Source organism: Pterocles gutturalis, unplaced genomic scaffold, assembly GCF_000699245.1.
Source record: "Pterocles gutturalis isolate BGI_N339 unplaced genomic scaffold, ASM69924v1 scaffold48929, whole genome shotgun sequence".
Classification (NCBI taxonomy): Eukaryota; Metazoa; Chordata; class Aves; order Pterocliformes; family Pteroclidae; genus Pterocles; species Pterocles gutturalis.
The window spans coordinates 2,251-12,433 of NW_010137571.1; the positions used below are offsets into that span (position 1 = coordinate 2,251).

The 10,183-nt window shown below is 35.0% G+C and overlaps 1 long non-coding RNA gene across 1 annotated transcript; it reads right to left on the minus strand.

Moving 5' to 3' along the window:
* Positions 1 to 3,178: 3,178 nt before the first annotated feature.
* Positions 3,179 to 9,906, minus strand: LOC104468498. The gene is made up of 4 exons (XR_727623.1): positions 9,778 to 9,906; positions 8,844 to 8,926; positions 7,085 to 7,202; positions 3,179 to 3,724 (listed from the first exon to the last, which is right to left on the minus strand). It is a non-coding gene; the product is annotated as an uncharacterized LOC104468498 (long non-coding RNA).
* Between the last annotated feature and the right edge of the window lie 277 nt (positions 9,907 to 10,183).

A 10,183-nucleotide genomic window follows, 5' to 3' on the forward strand; every position in this document is an offset into this window, starting at 1 on the left:
TGAAGAAACTTTCAGTTCCCATTTTCTGAGCTTGCAAAGTGCTAGCTCCCAGGGAAGAAAACAGTGTGCCACTGGGTCAAGCTGGCAGTAAGCTCAAGTTAATTAAACTTGAGTTTGGGAGTTATGAAAGGTTGAGTACAACATTTGGACAGCCAGTTATGTATTGTTCTGCTGGTCTGTTGAGACATGATTGTTTTTGAATGGGAGAAGTTTATGGAATGCAATGGACTGCTCATTTTGATGTAGGTAACTATCTGCTTGAACAGTAAAAGAATGAGTCAGTTACAACAGGTGCTCTGCTGCAATAAAGGGCTTAAATTTCCCTTACTAGGACTAGTTTTTACCTCCTCCCAGCAGTTCTTCCTTAAAAATGCCTTTGGTTTGCTGTTCTAGAAGTTTTAATATTACCTAAAGTATTTGCTGCTCTTGCGTAGCAGATTGTACACCACCAATAGCCTTAGACCAGCAGTTTTTTACCATGTTTGAGGCTACCTGGATATTGTTTTTAAAAGAGATGGCAAAAATATAGATGTCAAGAGTGAATAATTATGAAAGGAAGTTAGGAGCTACATTTTAACTGTTCTGGTACCTCAGTTTGTCAATAGGATTTAGGTGCCTTTGATAAATCTTAATTATATACAATTTCTAATTAGAAAATGATAGAAGGTGCAAGTGCCTCTTAGTGTGGTAACATAACACATAATCTTACATAAATATGTATAAGGGGCTTTGTTACTTACTACTGAGAGAGCAAGGGGTGTTGTGGTGTTTGGCTGTCAGCCGGAGTCAAAACTATGACAACTGCAAACTGTAAGCTATAAAAATAACTTTTTTGGTTATTAGTACCTTCAAAATGGGCATGGTTAATACCTTTACATTGTTTTAATAAAACTAAGCTCTGATGATTTTAATATAGTAGAAACTTATAGATTGAATTCTCGTGTTCTATTTAGGTGTCATTTATTTGAAAGTAGTTATAAAAGCCCTGAGTTGACTTGGTGCGTTTATAGTGATTACTTTTCAATTAACTGTAGTATATGTTTTTAATACAGCTGTCTGTTAAGCAAGGTGGCCTCATCATAGCAGGAATATCACACTATATAGAATATAGAATATACCTATTAACTTACAGCAGAAAAGTTGGTTCTTTATGTTGGGGATTATAGTGCATTAATGATAAATCTGGTAGGAAGATTCAGTCTTAAAGCTTCTCATGGAAAATGAGAACAAAGAAAGATGGTATTGCAACAGCCATCTGTCAGTTGGCACGTCAACATTATTTTTATATAGGTGAGATTTCACACTGAAGAAGCCTTCCAGTAGCATTTCTCAACAGGGCTGTGCTATTGTGGATGCATTTTGAAAATTCATGTAGTTAAAACTATTTCTCACATCTTGGTTACTGTGACGATCACCTAGAACTATACTGTCTAATTGATGTTGCTTTCTTAAACTTACTAGTAGAATGGTAATAATAACCTTATCCAAACATATTTTTGATGGTTATAGAATAGAAAACCAAAGTACAACATGAAACCTTTGACAATTAGTTTAACACTATTTAATGCCTTAATTCAAAATAGTATGCATATACTGTTATGAGCCAAGCTATGAGGAGTTACAACCTGTGATAAACTTTATTATAAGAAAGCTATTAAAGCACCAATAATGTATTGTATACAAAGCGATGCAGTGATGCACTACTGAGCATGCAAAATACCTTAAAGCAAAAGATACTGAGTTCATTGTTTTGTTAACTTGACAACAGCTTAAATGTCAGCATGAGGTTATTTCTTTCCTAATTGTTTTTCCAAAAAACATACGGAGGCTAATCTATGTTTATTATATTGTGAAGGAGGGCTACAGACAACTTTGCTGCCACAGTGGCATTACACATTTAGCCTTATTCTCTAACCATCTGAAAAAGACAGGAAAATATATTGAATTGTACTTCCTCTTAATTATGAAATCTGTTACTATTTTTTGCTGTCAGGAGCAAATTTGATCAATGGGGTTTAAAAAAGTCCAACAGCGTTAAAATATTCATCTAGAAAAAAATCTTAACCTTCCATGCCACTCTAAGAGAAATATTAAAGGTGTGCATTAAGGAAATATGCGATCCTGAATAATAACCATAATGTAATATGAAAGTTTCCTTTGTTGGCATCTGCTCAGTTCATATTAGAAACATCTAGTGAAACCTCATAGCTTATCAGTACTTTTCTGTTTTTTGGCTTGGTGCTGCTGTATGAACGGGTCACTGTTGAGCATTGCCACAGTAACAAATTGTTTGACTGCGATTCAGTGTGGACGTAATCAGTTCAGCTTTGTACCTCATCTCCCTTTTCTGTTGCTGTACTGACAAGCCACGGTAGTGTTACAGGACAGCAGGCTACCAGACAAGTGCCAGACTAAAGGAGATACCTACTGCAGAGGTGCCTGCCTATAAGACCAACACTTTGTAGTTCGTTGAGAAAGTGTGTTCTAGTTTATCAAACAGTATTTATTAGGAATGCAAATTGGCAGATTTAAATGCACAATTAATCGTGTAAACTCACAGCACTAAGGAATAGCTATTAAATAAAAGCATGATTATTTTTTGAGACTCTTCCAGGATCCAAAGTACACTGAGCAATTGTAAATTTATCATCATTTTAAATATATAAAGTTGAGCTACTCTTATGTAATTATTACAGCCTTATAAAATTTGGGCATAGTAGTGTACACAGATAACATACATCGCTTATTCCAAGTGTCCTATTATATTCTAAATTTAATCTTTTTATATCTTATCCCTTAGCAATAAATGTTATGGAGTCAATCCTCATTGTCCTTCCAGTCCCAAAATGTTTCTTTTAATAGAACAAAACCAAACAAAAAATCCCATACCTTTCTTATATAAATTACTTCCACAATGACTTTAGGCCTTTCTAAAATAAATGTGGTTATAGTTTAATTATAAAAACAGTTTATGTAATGCTAATACATTTTTATTATTTTAATTTTTTAATGCCCTGTCTTCTCTCTAGAACTAACACACATAAATACTGCATCCATCCCATGATGAGCTACTGAACTAGCATTAATATCGCAGGTTTCTTTTAGTTCTTCAGTTCCTAAATTCTTTAACTATTGCACATATGGATTTTAACAAAGAAAAATACAGAATACTTTAGACTGAGCGCCATTTAGTACAATCAAAATAAATAATGATGAAGTAATCTGAGAAATTGCTCAAGCTTAATTTTCAGAAATGCGGATTATTTTGCAGGAATGTATAAATGACAAGACCAATTCACGTGGTACAAAGTATACTGCTTGCTGAAATACTAAATTTTATTTACACAGCTTTCTTTCTATCAAACATTACTAAAGAATTGGTGGTATGTAAACAACAGTACATGCAATATGATCCCTTTACTAAGAAAAATAAATTTACAGTTCTGTTAAATAAAGACCAAATGCTATTATATACAGTCCGGTAACTAAAAGGCCTTGTGAGACATTCAGGTCTAATTTTAATACTTTCCAAATAAATACCAAATAATGCAACATTTACAAATAACACACCAGCAATATTTTCACGGTAATCATTTTACAAATCAGAATTTAGTATTTCCATTAAGCAAATGAGTAGCAGCTCCTTCATAAACATTAAGGCATGTCACATAGCATCAAAATGGAACCGATGAGCCTCCTGTCGCTTCTCTCTGTCATCTGCTTTCTGAAAAATAATAATAAAAAACAACACTGTGGGATCTAGAGCAATACTGTTAGAGAAATGAGTTGTCAAACGTCAGAGAATGGTTGATTTTTTCCAAGCCACTCATTTGACAAAAGGCAAAAAGCTTAGTAAAAGCCCCAATAATTAGCTTTTAAATTATGTCAGTTTGAAATAGCAATATCTAGTCAAAATTGGCTTCTGCTGTTGATGTTCAGCTATTTTAGTATTTATGAATCATTATTTTCTATTATTTCTAATAATGCTTTTTTAAAAGCAGTATTTCAAAAATGAAGAATGTTTCCTAGTATGGATTTATTTAGTCTGCATTATAAATACAAGATTACTCTGGATTAACTGTAAATGTCATCTACGTTACATTTAAAATTAGATTATTTTAAAAAATGTCTGTTAAATACAAATTTAGACAAAGATGGCAGTTCAACCAACAATTAACAGCACCCAGTAGGCTAAAAATGTTCCATGTTTTTATTTGTATTACAAAAATGTGAGTAGGATGCATTTCCCTGCTTATTTATGCAGAACACACATTGATCTGCTGAAAATTAGTTGGGATGGTGCTTGGGAAAAAGCAGCATATTTAAATTGTACCTATAATCCATGTAATGTGTAAAAAGATGTCCTCTCCCTCAAGCCTCCTCTTGCATTCTACAGCAGTAGCAGACTATAAAAGCACTTAAAGGATTTTTGAACACCTAGTGTGAGCAGTGTTTTGTCATGACAGTATGTGTAAATCCTAGCGTAAGATAATGTAGCAAAACAAATTTAAATGCTTTTTAGCTTGCTTATACCTACCTTTTTTTTTTTTTTTTTTTTTTTTAATAAGTAAAATGAAGAAAAGCCTTTACAGTATGCTGTTGTGTGGGCATTCAGATTTATATCTCAGTTGATAAATATACATGACAATTTTGGTAGAAATTGGTGCATGTGTTCTGCCATGAAAGTTTGTCATCTGCTTTGGCTCAAGGCCAAAGCTTTTCTCCTCATGCAGTGTTTAGGTATGATAGCAACTCCATTGGATTAACTATGGATTTTACTGCATTTTGTGGAAGCAGCAGATCTGTCAGTGAAGTTTAAGATGTATCAGTCTGGCATTCTGGCAGGGACTTTATCCATGTCAGTAGTATTTTGAATGTCAAGAAGGGGGTGGAAAGAAGGGAGCGGCATACTCTTTCCTGCATTGAAATGCTTGTCATAGTGCTCAAAATTTTAGAGTTGCACTTAGAAAGCAATTTTCACTCCATTTCTTGTATGCTTCCTGAAAAAATTACTACTTCAAATTTGACAGTAACTGATCCTCTGATGAATCGATCAAAACTTCTATAGCAGTATTATCATCAATGTGTAGTGTTCACACCACTGGCCTCAAGACCACAAAGCAACTTCTAAAGAATCAGGATACACGAATATCAAGGTCCTTAGCTAACGTGTCAGGCAATATTGTTGTAAGAAGAATAATGGCATAAATTCTTCTTCAATTTCTCTTTCATTTGATGTATCAAAACTAAAAACTAGTAACTGAGATTTAAAAGCCTTTTTTTTTTTTTAATTTTTTTAATTTTTTTTTTTACAGATCCAAATCTTCTATGGCATGACAGAGCAACATACTATCCCTAAATCCTACAGTTATTTAAACAATATAATACTTGGCTGGCAGCCCAGTGTATAAGAACTATTGTAGACAAAGGGCTCCTACTACTATTTATCTGCAGAGGTCAAAGTACATGGTTTATTTTAACTGCTGATAAAATACTGCAGCTTACAGACAGATATATCCTCTGGGGGAAAAGAAGAGATTGTAACTGCCAGTACATTTCCCCTTCCTTTCCTTGCTATGGGTACTTTAGAGATCTAGAAGGGAAAACAGCATTTAGGCAGAGCAGTGTTTTTATGAGAGGGTTACTGAAAGAGGCAGTAAACCAAGAACAAGATCAGAAATAAGAACTTTGGAGTTTAACTTCCAGTCATGTCACTGATGCACAATACAGCCTTGGTCAAGATTCTTATTTGTTCTGTACCTCAACCATTTCTTCTAAAAATTGTGAAGGTAAAAAAATCAATAGGAGGGCATTGGAAAACTATAGGAATTAACAAATGTTTATGCAGTAGTCTGCAAATGCACACTATTTATCCAAGTATTTATGCCTATTTTAAGCAAGATGCAGCTGTTGGAAATGAGTTTATAATCTAACCAATATACCACTTCATTCACATATATCGAATGGGGTTTAAAATGGCTCAGAAAGCACCCACTCTGGGCTGAGTGCTTCTTTACATTACAGCACATGGATTATTATATCAAGAATTATTTTAAACATTGACATTAAATCTCCATTTCTCCAGATTGAATTATACATAGTTAATCCTTCCCCACATCAAAGTTCAAGTATTTTTTCTGCTACGCTTGTTGCTTAAGATGTGTTGGAGACAAAATTAAACCCAGCCAGTGCGTAGTCCTAGTTACCAGTTAGCAATGCTCTCTTGTTACAGTAGGACATGCTAAGGACAGTCATCATAAACTTTGTATTTCTTTACTTTGTGTGTTTTATTTAAATATGAAGCATGCGCAAAGCCTATCTGAATGTTTAACAAGGTCATTTTATTTCCACAAGCACAAAATAACAAACAGTTCTGCCATGTCAAAATGTGCAGTAATTTTATTTGACAGCTAAGATTATGGTTTGGGTATGTAGCAGCATTTATTGGCAATCCTGCCAGTTGGATATGATTGTGAACTGAGCACAGTTACGAAAAATGGGAAGGCATTTCTTTTGTGACATGAAAGGCCCCTTTCAAAATGCTTCTTCAAATCAATGGATTTCTATACACTGCATGTATAATTCAGACACATAGAGCAAAGCAGCCAATATGCACACGACTGACTCCCTATACAGTCTTGAATGCTAATGCCAGTGCAATCAGCAAAGATAGATACAGAGTCTTTATTTTTAGATTACCAGCAGAACTCAAGATAAGTAAACTGAGTTTATGTTATGTTTTCCAAAACAGTATTCCTTAAAACTCTGCAAAACAGAAACCTTAGATATGAAACAAAAGCGTCTCATTTAGTTGGGAACAACAGTGTAATGGCAAAAGCTTATCCATGTTGCTCTTCATTTCCCTTTTTAAGTGTCTTAGAGCTTAAATAAAAACAGTGCCAATTTTTAAGCTTGCAGTAAATACTGAATTAATAATAAACACCTTTTGGGAATTAACGCAGTCTGTGTCAGAAATTATATTGTAAAAAACTACTTAAAAAACCCAACGTACAAGACCGTAAGATATTAGTAAGTGTTAAATAATATAGAAAATATAGAAAAGAATCTTGTTAATTAAGCTTACCTTTTCTTGCCAGTGTAATATGCCAATTATTGCCAGGATGAAAACACAAACACCAATTAAGGCTATAGCTGTTAGCAGCACGATGTTACTTGGGGTCAGATACAGCTTGGCACTCCAGCTATACAAAAGAAGAAAATCCAAGGTAACATTAACACCCTTCATTAGGAAGCAGAAAACAGATTTAACTTACAAAGATGAAAAGAACCTGCTGGTATAAGACAGGTAACAACTTGGTCTAGAGAAACTAGTAGCTGTACTTAGAGACTGAAGCAGCTTAATGGTGTTTACTTAGAAATTTATGGGTTAATATAATTTTTTTCAGGTAATGCCATGTTCAGTTTCTGTTTAACTTTCCAGGAATGCTATGGATACCCTCAGGCATTGACTTTTTTCTCATTAGGAGATTTATCTCCTGCCCTGCCCAGGACAAAGTAAAATGTGTAGGTAAGTCTTCTACAGAACTGCCTGGGGCTTGGGGAGATGGAGAAGCAGGGTGACATAAGCCTGTAAGATAGGTTGTTTCCTCCCCATGAGAAGCTCCTCTCCGACAGGCTCATGGGCTCCAGTCAGTTCGGCATCTCAGATGAAGTTTACCCAGGGACAACTACAATTGCAGGCAACAGAACCAGTTGATTATGGCAGGAAAAGGCTGGAGAGCAACAAAATTAAGCACTTAAAGGGCTTTTGGAAGACATCTCTCAAATGCTGTGGGGTCCTGAGGCTCCGTTAACACCCTTTTTGTAATAAAGGCTTCCTGTCGTGGCAGAGCTGCCAGCAGGAGGCTCTATGCCCAGGCAGCACTGAGGCATCTATGTTAAAAAAAATTATTATAAATTTAGGAAGTGTTTATTATGGAATCCAATTTGTTCTGGGGATTCTATCCTCTGCTGTTCTACAGTGTCCATGAACTTACCTCACAGGAAAGCAGAAATAGCTTAAGGATAAGATGACAGAAAAATTTTTGCGTAACACATACCTTTAAATACCTCAAGACTATAACTAAATTTTCTTCATCTGGCAGATGTTATTCCTGTGCCTGTTAATTAGCAACTCAAGTGGCACATCATTTCTTCACTGTTATTTGTCCTATCGTAAAATTAACTGCTGAAACTGATGTCTGAATCATTTCTGCATGATAAATGCAACTGACCTCACTAGTAGATCAAGCGGCAAAAAGCAGCTGGAATATGTGACTAATGTTCTCTCTAATAGCAAAAAGAGAAACATGCTCTCTTTCTGGGATAAACATTTTATTTGCAAAGTGAACTCAGTGTTCAAGCTCTTGTGTAACCAACCCATCCACCTTTACGTAAAGAAAAACATTCATACCTGTGGCAACAGATACTGCATTCAGAAGGGATGAACTAAAGCTTTTATATGCAATGAGACAGAAATTGCATGTTTGGTGAAACAAAAATGCTTGCTTCAATCATTACCACACTTGCAATTTGTCAAAAAGGATAAATCTAGCAAATATGTCATTATTTACAGATGTTGAGCTAGTAATACATTTTGATTGTGTTTATGAGCTGGTAACAGAATTTATTGTTTATGGACACTATCTAAGAGTCTGTGTAAACACGTGAGAAGTATTCTGCCTAGTCACAGAGGCTGTTACATCTGTAGAACTGACCCCCCTGCCATTGTTCTTAAATTTACTTTCTGTACAAATTACTATTTTTAAACCTACACAAAATCCCTAATTTAAACACTGTAGTGATGTGATTTTGTGAAATGCAAATCAAAATTATGAAGTTACCTTCGAGGAACATTATGCGGATAGGGGATAACTATAAGCTGGGAGTTTGGTATGATAGCTGTCCATTCTTGTCTTCTTATGGACTGAAAGAAAAACAAAGGCTATGTCAATTCCTAACAAACCAACATACTTAAAGGCAAAGAAATCCTCTGTTGAAACATACAAAAGGAGAAACAAAAAACAAAGTTGCTTTTTAAATTTTAAGTGATTACTCCCTTACATTTGTATTCTGAAAGCTCCAAAGTGCTTTAAAAAAAAACCAAGAAAAAGTAAAAAAGCAAAATAACTATTGCTGACATGAAACACAGCATCTGCTTGAGAAGTACAAAGCAACAACATAACAGGGAAAGAAGAAAAGAACCAATTCTACAAAGGCAGGGAAAGCAATTATCCAAATCAGAATTTGGCCAGTACGCTAATTTTAATACCTCACTTTTTAAAGTAGTACCATCAGATCTTTCAAAACTGAAAATGGTCAGGACCCTGCTTTTATGTTTCACCTGAAGATGAGATAATCATGGTAATCTCCACCTCCCATCATACTGATCATGGTTTTATCACTGAGGCAGAAAGGATTATGTGAGTTTACAGCCTGTCCAGACCAACCCCATGAAAGTCTTAAAACAGAGACCAGAATAATCAGACTATCAGATCTAATACACATTTACCATATAAACAAGCACTGTACACCTGTGCTAACATTTACAGACAACTTCAGTTATCTTTGAGTCTTTGTATTAGCTTCAGTGCTTATACACCCCCAAAACCAGGCATACAAGGTTCTATTTGACAAACTTTTCTGTGTTCAAACTTACTTCTTTGACATTCTTGCTTCTGAAAAATAAAAAGTGTCCCTAGCAATACTGGCATCCAAACTCTATTAGGAAAGGCAGCACCATAAATATTAGCTTGACAGTCTTAAATCTCAACTAACCTTTTCTCCTAAAGGACGAGGAATGCCAACATACAAATGGTCGAGGAAATTCGCACTACGACCCAAGCCTAGCACATTGTATGGCAACTGGAGAGAAAAATGTGCTGACTGGCTAAGCTGTCCAGCTGAAATAAAAATTAGAAAAGAAGCCCAAGTAAGTATTTTGGAACAAAAAAACCAACCTCCAAACCACGAACTTTCTACACAAATACACATTTCAGAGTCAGTAATACAAATGGTTAAAAGATTTTATCCAAGGGCACAATTAGTTAATTCTTAAAGGCTCAGTCCCACATTTTCAAACTGTTTGTGGGCACTCACTTGGAGAAGAGCTTAAATGCTTTAGATTTCTAGATAAGATGATTCTTTTGAGCACCATTTCTATGTTAAACTGAATCTCTACTGT